This window comes from Mesoplodon bidens, assembly GCF_964165515.1.
Source record: "Mesoplodon bidens genome assembly, chromosome: 5".
Classification (NCBI taxonomy): domain Eukaryota; kingdom Metazoa; phylum Chordata; class Mammalia; order Artiodactyla; family Ziphiidae; genus Mesoplodon; species Mesoplodon bidens.
Window position 1 is genome coordinate 91,228,317 of NC_138161.1, and position 15,319 is coordinate 91,243,635.

At 37.0% G+C, this 15,319-nt stretch overlaps 1 protein-coding gene across 6 annotated transcripts in view; it reads left to right on the forward strand.

The window, feature by feature from the left end:
- Positions 1-15,319, forward strand: part of NAALADL2 (N-acetylated alpha-linked acidic dipeptidase like 2) — a 1,532,395-nt gene that overhangs the window by 333,635 nt on the left and 1,183,441 nt on the right. For all 6 annotated transcript variants that reach the window (XM_081235898.1, XM_081235896.1, XM_081235895.1 and 3 more), the window contains one exon: positions 9,254-9,362. The gene's annotated coding sequence lies outside the window, so the exon portion shown is untranslated. The remainder of the gene's footprint in view (positions 1-9,253; positions 9,363-15,319) is intronic.

Below are 15,319 nucleotides of genomic sequence, written 5' to 3' on the forward strand. Positions count from 1 at the left end.
TTCTGAGATTTTATTCCCAAAACATTGGATATAGTGTCAGGATGAAGTCTATTATCAAATAAAATATCTAGTGGGAGCTGATGGTAGGTGTTTGTGTGAGTACTTGAATGAGAGAATCTTCAAGCTTCCTTCTCATTCCAGTATTCTGACTTTTAGTAAAATTTGAAAGGTCTACAAGGAACTAATTCAGGCAAGTTTCCCTAAGAATGTGAGAAAATCACATCTTGAACAATGCATTTCAGTAAATGAAACTAGAGTTCATTTCCTAGTAAACATAATACTGAATTTGAGGTTAGAAAAAGCAAGGGGGATTGACTAAAGGCATTATTTTAAACAAGATGACACATGACTTTTCAGCTATCTAACCCATTCTATACAGTTTAATTTTTAATTAAATGCAAGGATGAAGATGGCAGTATGCCATTTTATCTAGTTAGATGCTGACAGAAGGTTAAAAGGAAAGTTCCATGTGACTTGGATTTCCTTTGATTTGTAGATTGACTTTTTGTGAGCGTGCCTATACCATTTTTATTACGGCTTCTTCTTCATTTTCAATGTCGAGGGAAAGCCAAATCCCACATTTGTCTTAAGACAGTGATTGATTTCTTGAACACCCTTGCCCATGAAGTCCCTTTAAATAAAAGGTAAGAATTGAGTAGTGACCTTCAGTCTTCCACATTTGACAACACTTTTATTCCTGACAAATGAGATATTCTAAAATGTCCTGACCTGTATGTGTGAGTATGTGTGTATATGTGTATATACTGATGATGTACGTCACTAAACTTGCACCAAGGACTTTATTTGATAATAGGTGGATACATAAAGCTTATCATTTTTTTTACATCTTTATTGGAGTATAATTGCTTTACAATGGTGTGTTACTTTCTGCTTTATAACAAAGTGAATCAGTTATACATATACATATGTTCACATATCTCTTCCTTTTTGCATCTCCCTCCCTTGCACGTTCCCTATCCCACCCCTCTAGGTGGTCACAAAGCACCGAGCTGATTTCCCTGTGCTATGCGGCTGCTTCCCACTAGCTATTTATTTTACGATTGGTAGTGTATATATGTCCATGCCACTCTCTCACTTTGTCACAGCTTACCCTTCCCCCTCCCCATATCCTCAAGTCCATTCTCTAGTAGGTCTGTGTCTTTATTCCTGTCTTAACCCTAGGTTCTTCATGCCATATTTTTTTCTTAAATACCATATATATGTGTTAGCATACGGTATTTGTCTTTCTCTTTCTGACTTACTTCACTCTGTATGACAGACTCTAGGTCCATCCACCTCATTACAAATGGATCAATTTTGTTTCTTTTTATGGCTGAGTAATATTCCATTATATATATGTGCCACATCTTCTTTATCCATTCATCCAATGATGGACACTTACGTTGTTTCAATCTCCAGGCTATTGTAGATAGAGCTGCAACGAACATGTTGGCACATGACTCTTTTTGAATTATGGTTTTCTCAGGATATATGCCCAGTAGTGGGATTGCTGGGTCATATGGCAGTTCTATTTGTAGATTTTTAAGGAACCTCCATACTGTTCTCCATAGTGGCTGTACCAATTCACATTCCCACCAACAGTGCAAGAGTGTTCCCTTTTCTCCACACCCGCTCTAGCATTTATTGTTTCTAGATTTTTTGATGATGGCCATTCTGACAGTGTGAGATGATATCTCATTGTAGTTTTGATTTGCATTTCTCTAATGATTAATGATGTTCAGCATTCTTTCATGTGTTTGTTGGAAATCTGTATATCTTCTTTGGAGAAATGTCTATTTAGGTCTTCTGCCCATTTTTGGATTGGGTTGTTTGTTTTTTTGTTATTGAGCTGCATGAGCTGCTTGTATATTTTGGAGAGTAATCCTTTGTCAGTTGCTTCATTTGCATATATTTTCTCCCATTCAGAGGGTTGTCTTTTGGTCTTGTTTATGGCTTCCTTTGTTGTGCAAAAGCTTTGAAGTTTCATTAGGTTCCATTTGTTTATTTTTGTTTTTATTTCCATTCCTCTAGGAGGTGGGTCAAAAAGGAGCTTGCTGTGATATATGTCATAGAGTGTTCTGCCTATGTTTTCCTCTAGAGTTTGATAGTGTCTGGCCTTACATTTAGGTCTTTAATCCATTTTGAGCTTATTTTTGTGTATGGTGTTAGGGAATGATCTAATCTCATACTTTTACATGTCCCTGTCCAGTTTTCCCAGCACCACTTATTGAAGAGACTGTCCTTTCTCCACTGTACATTCCTGCCTCCTTTATCAAAGAAAAGGTGACCATATGTGCGTGGGTTTATCTCTGGGCTTTCTATCCTGTTCCATTGATCTATCTTTCTGTTTTTGTGCCAGTACCATACTGTCTTGATTAGTGTAGCTTTGTAGTATAGTCTGAAGTCAGGGAGCCTGATTCCTCCAGCTCCGTTTTTCGTTCTCTAGATTGCTTTGGCTATTCAGGGTCTTTTGTGTTTCCATACAAATTTTGACATTATTTGTTCTAGTTCTGTGAAAAATGCCAGTGGTAGTTTGATAGGGATTGCATTGAATCTGTAGATTGCTTTGGGTAGTATATTTTCACCATATTGATTCTTCCAATCCAAGAACATGGTATATCTCTCCATCTATTTATATCATCTTTAATTTCTTTCATCAGTGTCTTATACCTTTCTGCATGCAGGTCTTTTGTTTCCATAGGTAGGTATATTCCTAGATATTTTATTCTTTTTGTTGCAATGGTAAATGGGAGTGTTTCCTTGATTTCACTTTCAGATTTTTCATCATTAGTGTATGGGAATGCCAGAGATTTCTGTGCATTAATTTTGTATCCTGCTACTTTACCAAATTCATTGATTAGCTCTAGTAGTTTTCTCATAGCATGTTTAGAATTTTCTATGTATAGTATCATGTCATCTGCAAACAGTGACAGCTTTACTTCTTCTTTTCTGTTTTAGATTCTTTTTATCTCCTTTTCTTCTCTGATTGCTGTGGCTAAAACTTTCAAGATAATATTGAATAAGAATGGTGAGAGTGGGCAACCTTGTCTTGTTCCTCGTCTTAGTGGAAAGGCTTTCAGTTTTTCACCATTGAGAACAATGTTGGCTGTGGGTTTGTCATATATGGCCTTTATTATGTTGAGGAAAGTTCCCTCTTTGCCTACTTTCTGCAGGGCTTTTATAATAAATGGATGTTGAATTTTATGTTAAGATTTCTCTGCATCTATTGAGATGATCATATGTTTTTTCTCCTTCAAATTGTTAATATGGTGTATCATGTTGATTGATTTGCATATATTGAAAACTCCTTGCATTCCTGGAATAAACCCCACTTGATCATGGTGTATGACCCTTTTAATGTGCTGTTGGATTCAGTTTGCAAGTATTTTGTTGAGGAGTTTTGCATCTATTTTCGTCAGTGATATTGGTCTATAGTTTTCTTTCTTTGTGACATCCTTGTCTGGTTTTGGTATCAGGGTGATGGTGGCCTCATAGAATGAGTTTGGGAGTATTCCTCCCTCTGCTATATTTTGGAAGAGTTTGAGAAGGATAGGTGTTAGCTCTTCTCTAAATGTTTGATAGAATTCTCCTGTGAAGTCATCTGGTCCTGGGCTTGTGTTTGTTGGAAGATTTTTGTCACAGTTTCAATTTCAGTGCTTGTGATTGGTCTGTTCACATTTTTTATTTCTTCCTGATTCAGTCTTAGCAGGTTGTGCATTTCTAAGAATTTGTCCATTTCTTCCAGGTTGTCCATTTTGTTGGCATAGATGTGCTTGTAGTAATCTCTCATGATCTTCTGTATGTCTGCAGTGTCAGTTGTTACTTCTGCTTTTTAATTTCTAATTCTATTGATTTGTGTCTTCTCCCTTTTTTTTTTTTTTGATGAGTCTGGCTAATGGTTTATCAATTTTCTTTATCTTCTCATGGAACCAGCTTTTAGTTTTATTTTTCTTTGCTATCATTTCCTTCCTTTCTTTTTCATTTATTTCTGATCTGATCTTTATGATTTCTTTCCTTCTGCTAACTTTGGGGTTTTTTGTTCTTCTTTCTCTAATTGCTTTAGGTGCAAGTTTAGGTTGTTTATTCGAGATGTTTCCTGTTTCTTAAGGTAGGATTGTGTTGCTATAAACTTCCCTCTTAGAACTGCTTTTGCTGCATCCCATAGGTTCTGGGTCGTCGTGTCTCCATTGTCATTTGTTTCTAAGTATTTTTTTATTTCCTCTTTGATTTCTTCAGTGATCACTTCGTTTTTGAGTAGTGTAGTGTTTAGGCTCCATGTGTTTGTATTTTTTACAGATCTTTTCCTGTAATTGATATGTAGTCTCATAGCATTGTGTTTGAAAAGATACTTGATACAATTTCAATTTTGTTAAATTTACCAAGGCTTGATTTGTGACCCAAGATATGATCTATCCTGGAGAATGTTCCATGGGCATTTGAGAAAAATGTGTATTCTGTTATTTTTGGATGGAATGACCTATATATATCAATTTAGCCCAACTTATTTAATGTATCATTTAAAGCTTGTGTTTCCTTATTTATTTTCATTTTGGATGATCTGTCCATTGGTGAAAGTGGGGTGTTAAAGTCCCCTACTATGCATGTGTTACTGTCAATTTCCCCTTTTATGGCTGTTAGTATTTGCCTTATATATTGAGGTGCCCCTATATTGGGTGCATAAATATTTACAATTGTTATATCTTCTTCTTGGATCGATCCCTCGATCATTATGTAGTGTCCTTCTTTGTCTCTTCTAATAGTCTTTATTTTAATGTCTGTTTTGTATGATATTAGAATTGCTACTCCCGCTTTCTTTTGGTTTCCATTTGCATAGAATATCTTTTTCCATCCCATTACTTTCAGTCTGTATGTTTCTCAAGGTCTGAAGTGGGTCTCCTGTAGACAGCATATATATGGGTCTTGTTTTTTTGTCCATTCAGTGAATCTGTGTCTTTTGGTGGGAGCATTTAATCCATTTACATTTAAGGTAATTAGCAATATGTATGTTCCTATTCCCATTTTCTTAATTGTTTTGGGTTTGTTGCTGTAGGTATTTTCCTTCTGTTGTGTTTCTTGCCTAGAGAAGTTCCTTTAGCATTTGTTGTAAAGCTGGCTTGGTGGTGCTGAACTCTCTCAGCTTCTGCTTGTCGGTAAAGGTTTTAATTTCTCCATCAAATCTGAATGAGATCCATGCTGGGTAGAGTAATCTGGGTTGCAGGTTTTTCTCCTTCATCACTTTAAAATGTCCTGCCAGTCCCTTCTGGCTTGCAGAGTTTCTGCTGAAAGATCAGCTGTTAACCTTATGGGGATCCCCTTGTGTGTTAATTGTTGTTTTTGCCTTGCTGCTTTTAATATGTTTTCTTTGTATTTAATTTTTGAGTTTGACTAATATGTGTCTTGGCATATTTCTCCTTGGATTTATCCTGTATGAGATTCTCTGTGCTTCCTGGACTTGATTAACTATTTCCTTTCCCATATTAGGGAAGTTTTCCACTATAATCTCTTCAAATATTTTCTCAGTCCCTTTCTTTTTCTTTTCTTCTTATGAAGCCCCTATAATTCGAATGTTGGTGCGTTTAATATTGTCCCAGAGGTCTCTGAGACTGTCCTCAGTTCTTTTCATTCTTTTTTCTTTATTCTGCTCTGCAGTAGTTATTTTCACTATTTTATCTTACAGTTTACTTATCCGTTTTCCTGCCTCAGTTATTCTGCTCTTGATTCCATCTAGAGTATTTTTAATTTCATTTACTGTGTTGTGCATCTTTGCTTGTTTCATCTTTAGTTCTTCTAGGTCCTTGTTAAATGTTTCTTGCATTTTGTCTATTCTATTTCCAACATTTTGATCATCTTTACTATCATTATTCTGAATTCTTTTTCTGGTAGCCTGCCTGTTTCCTCTTCATTTGTTAGCTCTGGTGGGATTTTCTCTTCCTCCATCTGCTGTGTGTTTTTCTGCCTTCTCATTTTGCTTATCTTACTGTGTTTGGGGTCTTCTTTTTACAGGCTGCAGGTTCATAGTTCCCGTTGTTTTTGGTGTCTGTCCCCAGTGGCTAAGGTTGGTTCAGTGGGTTGTGTAGGCTTCCTGGTGGAGGGGACTACTGCTTGTGTTGTGGTGGATGAGGCTGGATATTTTCTTTCTGGTGGGCAGGTCCACGTCTGGTAGTGTGTTTTGGGGTGTCTGTGGACTTATTATGATTTTAGGCAGTCTCTCTGCTAATGGGTGGGATTGTGCTAGTCTTGCTATCAGGAATCTTGTTAGTTGTTTGGCATAGGGTGTCCAGTACTGTGGCTTGCTAGTCTTTGAGTGAAGCTGGGTGCCAGTGTTGAGATGGAGATTTCTGGGAGATTTTTGCCATTTGACATTATGTGGAGCTGGGAGGTCTCTTGTGGACCAGTGTCCTGAAGTTGGCTCTCCCACCTCAGAGGCACAGCACTGACTCCTGGCTGCAGCACCAAGAACCTTCCATCCACATGGCTCAGAATAAAACGGAGAAAAATTAGAAAAAAAGAAAGAAAGAAAGAAAGGAGGGAGGGAAGGAGGGAGGGAGGAAGGAAGGAGGGAAGGAAGGAAATGAAGAAAGAAGATCAAATAAAATAAAGTTAATAAAATAAAAAATAACTATTAGGAAAAAAATTTTAAAGAACAAGAAAAAAGAAAAACCACAAACGGATAGAACCCTAGGACAAATGGTGGAAGCAAAGCTATACAGACAAAATCTCACACAGAAGCATATACATACACACTCACAAAAAGAGGAAAGGGGGAAAAATAATAAATATTGCTCTCAAAGTCCACCTCCTCAATTTGGGATGATTTGTTGTCTATTCATTTATTCCACAGATGCAGGGTACATCAAGTTGATTGTGCTGCCTTAATCTGCTGCTTCTGAGGCTGCTCGGAGAAACTTCCCTTTCTTTTCTTTGTTCTCACAGCTTCTGGGGCTCAGCTTTGGATTTGGCCTCGCCTCTGCATGTAGGTCGCCCGAGGGCATCTGTTCTTTGCTCGGACAGGATGGGGTTAAAGGAGCAGCCGCTTCGCGGACTCTGGCTCACTCAGGCTGGTGGGAGGGAGGGGTACAGAGTGCGGGGCAGGTCTGCGGTGGCAGAGGCCGGCGTGACGTTGCACCAGCCTGAGGCGCGCCATACATTCTCTCGGGGAAGTTGTCCCTGGATCCCGGGACCCTGGCAGTGGCGGGCTGCATCGGCTCCCCGGAAGGGTTGTGTGGATAGTGACCTCTGCTCGCACACAGGCTTCTTAGTGGCGGTAGCAGCAGCCTTATCGTCTCATGCCCGTCTCTGGGGACCGCGCTTTTAGCTGTGGCTCACGCCTGTCTCTGGAGCTCCTTTAAGCAGCGCCCTTAATCCCCTCTCCTCGCGCACCAGGAAACAAAGAGGGAAGAAAAAGTCTCTTGCCTCTTCGGCAGGTCCAGACTTTTTCCCGGACTCCCTCCCTGCTAGCTGTGGCGCATTAGCCCCTTCAGGCTGTGTTCACGCCGCCAACTCCAGTCCTCTCCCTGCGCTCTGACCAAAGCCCGAGCCTCAGCGCCCTGCCCCGCCCGCCCTGGCGGCCGAGCAGACAAGCCTCTCGGGCTGGTGTGTGCCTGTCAGGACCGATACTCTGTGTGGGAATCTGTCCGCTTTGCCCTCCTCACCCCTGTTGCTGTGCTCTCATCCACGGCTCCGAAGCTTCCCCGCTCTGCCACCCGCAGTCTCTGCCTGCGAAGGGGCTTCTAGTGTGTGGAAACCTTCACGGCTCTCTCCCACTGGTGCAGGTTCCGTCCCTATCCTTTTGTCTCTGTTTATTCTTTTTTCTTTTGCCCTACCCAGGTACGTGGGGACTTTCTTGCCTTTTGGGAGGTCTGAGGTCTTCTGCCAGCATTCAGTAGGTGTTCTGTAGGAGTTGTTCCACGTGTAGATGTAATTCTGGTGTATCTGTGGGGAGGAAGGTGATCTCCGTGTCTTACTCTTCCGCCATCTTCCCCTCGTCTCCCATCTTCCCCTCATCTCCCTTATCATTTTTGTATTAAATGATTTATATTATCTTATCAAGAAGCTTTGAAACTTATGAGAAAAGAAAGGGGAGTTGGATGGGGCTTCCACATTGTATGAATCTGTGGGATATACCTTAAGTAATTTTTCTCTGAAAGCAGAAGGAATTTAAGAAAAAATGCAGAAATATTATTTTACTTTGTATTTTGGTAGTTGAGTACTTTATGACACATTATTTACTGTTATATAAAGCTTTAGGGAGATTTGAAATTTTCAAATGAGGTGGAAATAATTAGGAGAGCAAAGAGAAAATAAACTAACCTAATGAAGTGGCAAGATTTTTTTCCCTAGTCACAAGCTTATGCAGTGCTCCAAGTTGACCTTGACTGAAGAAAATAATAGCTTATTTGGGGTGAATAATTTTAAAAAGAAGATAAAAACATAGTGTAACTTTCAGATATCTCAATGCTATTATAAAAAATATTAAATTAAAGAGGGGAATTAAAAAATAAGTGGTTCTATAATTTTGGCTTATTACTTAATATCACAGTCCATAAATATAAAATGTAGAATAAACAATTATGGCATTAGAAGATATAAAATATTAGGGAAGGACTGCCAATGTCCTAAAATACTACATAATATCAATTATTGAGGAACTAGTACATGTTAGGAAATATGCTAAGCATGTTATTATATACAATGTCTCCAATTCTCACAATAGTTCTTCATGTTACCTATTTTCATCCTAAATTTAAATTGATATTTAAAGAATAACAGAAATTACCCAGGTCACACAGATATTCAACAGAAGAACCAGATGTGTTCTTTCTACTATATATTTCTTCCTTTGGTTAATCCTTTCTTCAAAGAAACACAAGTCACTGTGTCCAGTTATGTGTCTTCTGCTTTATCTTTTACAGTGTTTAGCAGTGCATGGCACAAGGTAAGTGTCCCACTTAGGCTAGCTAAATTAAGGTGTACACACATGAAAATGAGATCAAGAGGGGAAAGTATTAGTGTGTTTGTATATATATTTGTCCTTGAAATAAAATACTGTGCTTTAAAAAAAGTCTACATTTTATTCATTCTTGACTTCCGAAAAAGAATGAAGAATTTTAGGCTGCTTACACTAAAAAGAAATGATAATGTAACTTCTAAAAAGCATTAACTAAAGAATAAAATTCAGGAGCCAACTGATAAATTATCTAATACAACTCTCCCAATTTAAATTGATCACCTTTGTTTTTTGATTTATGAACAGGAAATGAGCTTTGACTGTTAGGCACCTGGATGAAGAGCCCTGGATTCAGCTTGTCAGAGTCCTGTAACCTGCAAAGACCCTCTGGTTGCACTAGGATCATTCGACTGAAGTAAGATCTAATTGCTTTAATTAGAATGTAAGACTTTTACTGTTGAATCAACTTTTAATAAGGTGATTTGGCATACCTCTATAATGTGCCAATAGCTGCTAATTTTGAAAAAAGAGAAGAGTGTGAGTATCATTCTTTGGCAAAATCGTATTATTCCAATTTCTGTTCATCTTTTATTTCATGGCATTGAGCCCAGGTTTTTTTTGTTTTTTGTTTTTTTTTTTTGGGAAGCATTACCTGAATTTAATTTCTGTGTGGCTGTTGAAATTGGTACAGTTTCGTTGCCTTTGTGGTATCAATTGCTTTTTATACAATTGTAATTTTATTGTAAGTAATCAAATTAGTCTCTCTCTCTCTCTCTTTTTTTTTAAGTTTAAGTTGACCCACTATTTTATTTTAAAATGATAACAACAATGCAGTTTGTGCCATGATACAGCAAGTCTTTGCTTTTCTTATTTATTCCAAGTTTATACAGGTCCAGTGACCTTTTGGAACATCTGTCTGTATATGGCCACACATAGACTGTGAACTTCCATGTAGGCATTACAGTTAAAAGACATGTTTTAAAGATAGTTCATAGTTCTTCCTGGAAACACTCCTATTTTGAGCAGATGATGCCAGTATATGATTGAAATACTTTTTTCTGTAAAGCACTAGCTGAAATCAATGTTCCAATGCTGGTTCAGGCTTACTATGTATAAAACTTTACATGGCATGGATGATGCAAAGGCCTACAAGACAGCACAGAACCAAGTGCTAGGAAATCTGAGCAGACCCAGCATGACCACCAACATACTTTAGGAACTTGGATGAATCACTTAACCATCTGAGTATTCCCTCAGTTTTGAAATGAAAGGGGCTAGATTAAACAAGGAAAGGGTGGCAAATTCTTGAGCTTTGAAGATCAGGCATATAATATCTGAATTGTATGGAGTGGGTGGGTGTGAGACAATAGGGAATAGTGAGTCTGTGGGGAAAGAGGCTCTGCCCCTTCTAAAGCCATTCAGGTTCAAGTATTTTAAAGCTGGACAAAGAAGTAAATTGTGTGGGGTGAGGAAGGGGGAAGCAGGAGGAGGATTGGACTTGGCTATTGGATTGAATAAATTTTAAGGTCATTTTCAACTCAATATATGTTTGTAAAATATTTTTACTATGCAAAACACAATATTGCCTAGCATCTGTTGAGCTCTGTGTGTGTTCCTTTTTAAGTAATTAAAAATAAATAAGTAAAATAAAATTAAATAGTTTTTGGTTTGAATGTCCCTTTGAACTGTACATTAGAATTGGAGGGAAGGGTGATTTTTTTTTACCATAAAATACTTAAATAATTCATCAGTTTAATATTTTACTCTGAGGGTTTTTTTTTTCTTTAAGTGACCTAGAGTTAGAACTTTGAATCTAGTACCATAATCAAAGAATAAAACCTATTCTATAAATTACTAGTTAGCAGCTTCTTTTTTTTTTTTTTTTTTTGCGGTACGCGGGCTTCTCACTGCTGTGGCCTCTCCCGCTGCAGAGCATAGGCTCCGGACATGCAGGCTCAGCATCTATGGCTCACGGGCCCAGCCGCTCTGCAGCATGTGGGATCTTCCCGGACCGGGGCACAAACCTGTGTCCCCTGAATTGGCAGGCGGACTCCCAACCACTGCGCCACCAGGGAAGCCCAGCAGCTTCTTTCTTAATGAGCATTCACACTAAAAAAATCATGTGAACAAGTAAAGGAGAGTCATACCACCTGTTTGGGACTAGTTTTATGATTTTTTAAGAAGTACTTAAAAGTTCTAGTGTCTTTTGATTAATATTTTAATTAATATTTTAAAACAAGTAGTTTATATGGAAAAAAGATAGTTGTAGTTTAAATAAGTATATTTTCTAACATAATTTTCTAGCTCCATCAGTTTTGCTTTTAAAACTTTTTTTTCTTTTTTACAGCCATGACATATATTTATTTCTTTTTCACATTTTACTGCCTTTTAAACCCATATTTTAGTTGAGAAAATAAGTACATTTTATCAGATGCAAATGGTAATTAGGTTACAAGCCTAGTAGAAGATGGGAAGTTGGCCAAGTCAATATACTCTGGGAGTCTTATCTATTCTTTTTGGCACAATTCAAATCAGAATTTATGTCTAGAAGAAAATTGAACTCATGACTGTGGGGAGCCATGTGTGTTACCCCAGTGATAATGGGAGAATTAGAAGGAGCTGGGATTCTTATGCCTTTAGTTGGGCCCTCTCAATAGCTGCTTCTTTCTTTGTTACTTCTATAGTTTTTAATTTCATGACCATGTGCAATTGTAGAAGTATGCAAGTTACTTCACATATGATCAATTTGAGAATGGCTGTATTGTGTGAGGTATGCTAGAGCTTTCAGATAATTTTTTCACATGTTAATAGAAACTGTTACTGCCCGAAGATATATACCTTTGAAATAATGTTTTAAGAGGCTTTTGATACCTAATGCAAGTTCATGTGCCTGATGCACAGTGAGGCCAAACAAACTGAAACATTGGAATTTGAGGCAGAGAAAGGTTTATTGCAGGACCATGAAAGGAGAATGGGCAGTTGGTGCTTAAAAAAAACCCCAAACTCCTGGAAGGGTTTCAGCAAAGCATTTTTAAAGACCAGGTGGGGGTGGGAGTGGGTCGCAGAGTATGTGATCAGCTCTTGCACAATTCTCTGATTGGTTGATGATGATCAATCCTTAGGTACCAGAATATCTGGGAGCTATGTTTTCTTAAACATCAAGTAGTTAATTCCTTCCATTTGGTGGTGGTTATCTGAAAAACTCAGGAAATATGCATGAGATACTATCATCTGGTTACTTCAGAGAGGAGCTATAGCAGAGGATATGGGAGAGGAGTCTGTCCCCAGAAGACCCCATAGGGTCCTGCTAGGTTACACTTTCACATTAGATGTTATAGTCCAGCCATGTTGTCATGTAATGTATTTTCTGTCTGTTTCTTTGATAACCAAGTCAAAACTGAAGTACTTGGATGTTAAAGCTCAAACTGATCAGAATTGGTTAGATCTGTTCCTTCACTGACCCACTACATCTGACATTAACAAATAGTATCAGCTCTTTTTTCAAACATACTTGATTTCTTCTGAAGGCTCCACATATTGTGGAAAATAAAATAAGCATATACGTGAAAATGTCAGCAGATATAAGGTAAACTATACAGGGAGGCTTCTAATGATGTTATCTTATTGTCTTGTTTTATAGAGGCATTTATTTTTTTTTATTTATTTATTTATTTTTGCGGTACACAGGCCTCTCACTGTTGTGGCCTCTCCCGTTGCAGAGCACAGGCTCCGGACGCTCAGGCTCAGCGGCCATGGCTCACGGGCCCAGCCGCTCCGCGGAATGTGGGATCTTCCCGGATCAGGGCACGAGCCCGTGTCCCCTGCATCGGCAGGCAGACTCTCAACCAGGGAAGCCCTATAGAGGCATTAAAAAAAAAAATTACCAGTGTGAGCAAGCATTCTCTTTATACTCTTCAAGAAATAAATCATATATGTTTATCTTCAATGCTTTAGTAACACACAGAGTCTATGGACAAAGTAAACATTTAGACAACAATCATTTCTATATTATTTTTCTAGATTTTAGAGAATTGATGACAGAAATGTCAAATCTATTGCTAGACCACTGATTCTCAACAAGAAAATAAAGTAATGCAAGCTTCTAAATTGAGGTAGTTAATTGCTACCTTTCTTGTATGTACACCTCATCAGTGATTCTGAAACTAAGAACACTCAGACTAGAATTCCCTTCATGCTATGAAAGATGCTCTGACATGCACTCACATGCACTCATGTTAAGACATGAGTTCACCTTTAGCATTTGACATTTGTTAGTCATGGCCTTCAAATTGTTTAATTAAAATCAAAGTGCCGTTGTTTTTAATAACCCAGAAAGAATGGGTATGAATTAAATTAAATAAATATAAATTAAATTAAATGTTTTTAAAAAACATGACAGTGGATTTAAGAGTACCGTAGCTCCTGTGTGAATATTGCAGTTGTTTGAAAAATTTTATGAAATATTCTTATTATCAAAATCTAATTTAAGGTTTAATGATGCAGTAAAGTTGAGATGTTCACAAAGAAACCAGAATAATAACAGTAAAAATTTAGCCATAGTTGAGTACAATCTAACCAAAATTTTCTGGTCAATTAGATTTGATTGTGCTGAACAGTGACAAACTACAGAAGTAATTAGAAATCACGTATTAGTTAGTGGCTGGATGCTGGAGTCTGTTAAAGCCATTTTATGCTGCCTGAGGTTTACCACCCCTTCCTGGGTCTCTTTAAACTGAAGCAGATGCAATTATCCCAATTTTTATTTTTCTTGAGGTTCTCACTAAACTGTTTAATAAATGTGATTTGTTCTGGAATTGACTATTTTATTTTCTTTAAGAGGCAGCCTTTCCTTAGGGTACAAGACTAATAAAAAAAAAATAGGGCAGTTAAATGATCTAATAGCAGCATTTCAATGGAAAAATAAAACCTAGTATAATAAATAGCTTATAACACTCAGGGGCTCTGCATTTCTAACCCAATTGATTGGAATAGACCCTTGCTTGATATTCTAAGTCCCATACAAGGGATAGATAAGGAAGAACACTGATGGCAAAAGTCTTGAGGAACTTTTTATAATCTGTCCATAAGTATTCCCACGCCCCCAATGTAATTTCATCTAAACAATGTTTTTTTTTTAGTTAATCTACTCAGCATGAGATTAGCTTTGTTAGGAGAAGACTTATAGTCTATTGCCTTTAAAGTACATTTTAATAAATTCATTGAAATATATTTTTTTGCTTTGAGCTATATTATATACTTACCTAATATAAAATGCATAAAGTAATTTAACCATAATAAATATTTGAATTTCATTGTACCATTTACAGTAGAAATGGTAATTTTTGTATTATTAGAACTTGTCCTTGAAAGCTAAAATATTAATTTTTAAACTTTTTCTTTAAGAATGTTGTATATCTCTCAGAAGACAATTTTGAAATAATTTCCTTTCTATTCTAAAGAAGTGAAAGAACAGCATTCATATAGGGAATGAAAAGTCAGTCATTAAGAGCTAAGTGATATATTTTAAAGAGGAAGAGCCCCAACTCACTAACTTTAGCTTTATACAGATAAATCAATTGTTACATATCTCTTGCCTGATCTCATAAGTTTTCTGAAGCTTTTTACATATACTCTTTTATATAAATTTCAAAGATACCAACTTTTAACCATATTAATCAGTTCAGCAGCAATTCATTTACTACTTGATACTGAAAATTATCTTCTCACAAGTAGCTTCATTTCCTTGTATAACTGAAATACATCTGTAACATTTCCTTGCAAATTTGACATGTGGTCTCTTACTAACTTACATGATATGAATTTCATACCTGTGTATATATGAAGTGCTTTCTTGTCCTTGAAACATCTTTTTATATTTGTCTTTCCAAGATAACTATTTCTAAAATTGATTTTTTTCAAGCTGAGTGTTCACCTTTTAAGTAAAAAGTTGTTAGTACTACTGCAAAACTCATTCTCTTATTTCTTTTGCTCTTTTACATATAAAATATTTTCTCCAGAGGTAACATGTTAATATTTTTAAAAATATTCTTTAGAACTTTTCAAAGACAATTTCATACAAATATTTATGCTGAACATTTTATATGCCAGATACTTAATTGGGCATTAGAGGAACAAGGGTAATTATGCTATACTACTTTCCCTCACAATGTTTGCTGTTTTGTGGGGATACAGATAATTACAATGTAGTGTGATATTGTACTGTGAGCATGTAAAAAGTAGCACAAAGTGGGAGTGATATTTTTTAACTCCCAAATACTTATTTCCAGCCCAGATCAATCTCTTTGGCTTCAGATTCAAATATTAGGGTGATCGGATTTTTAGAGAGCCATCTTGTCATACCATGCCAGTCCA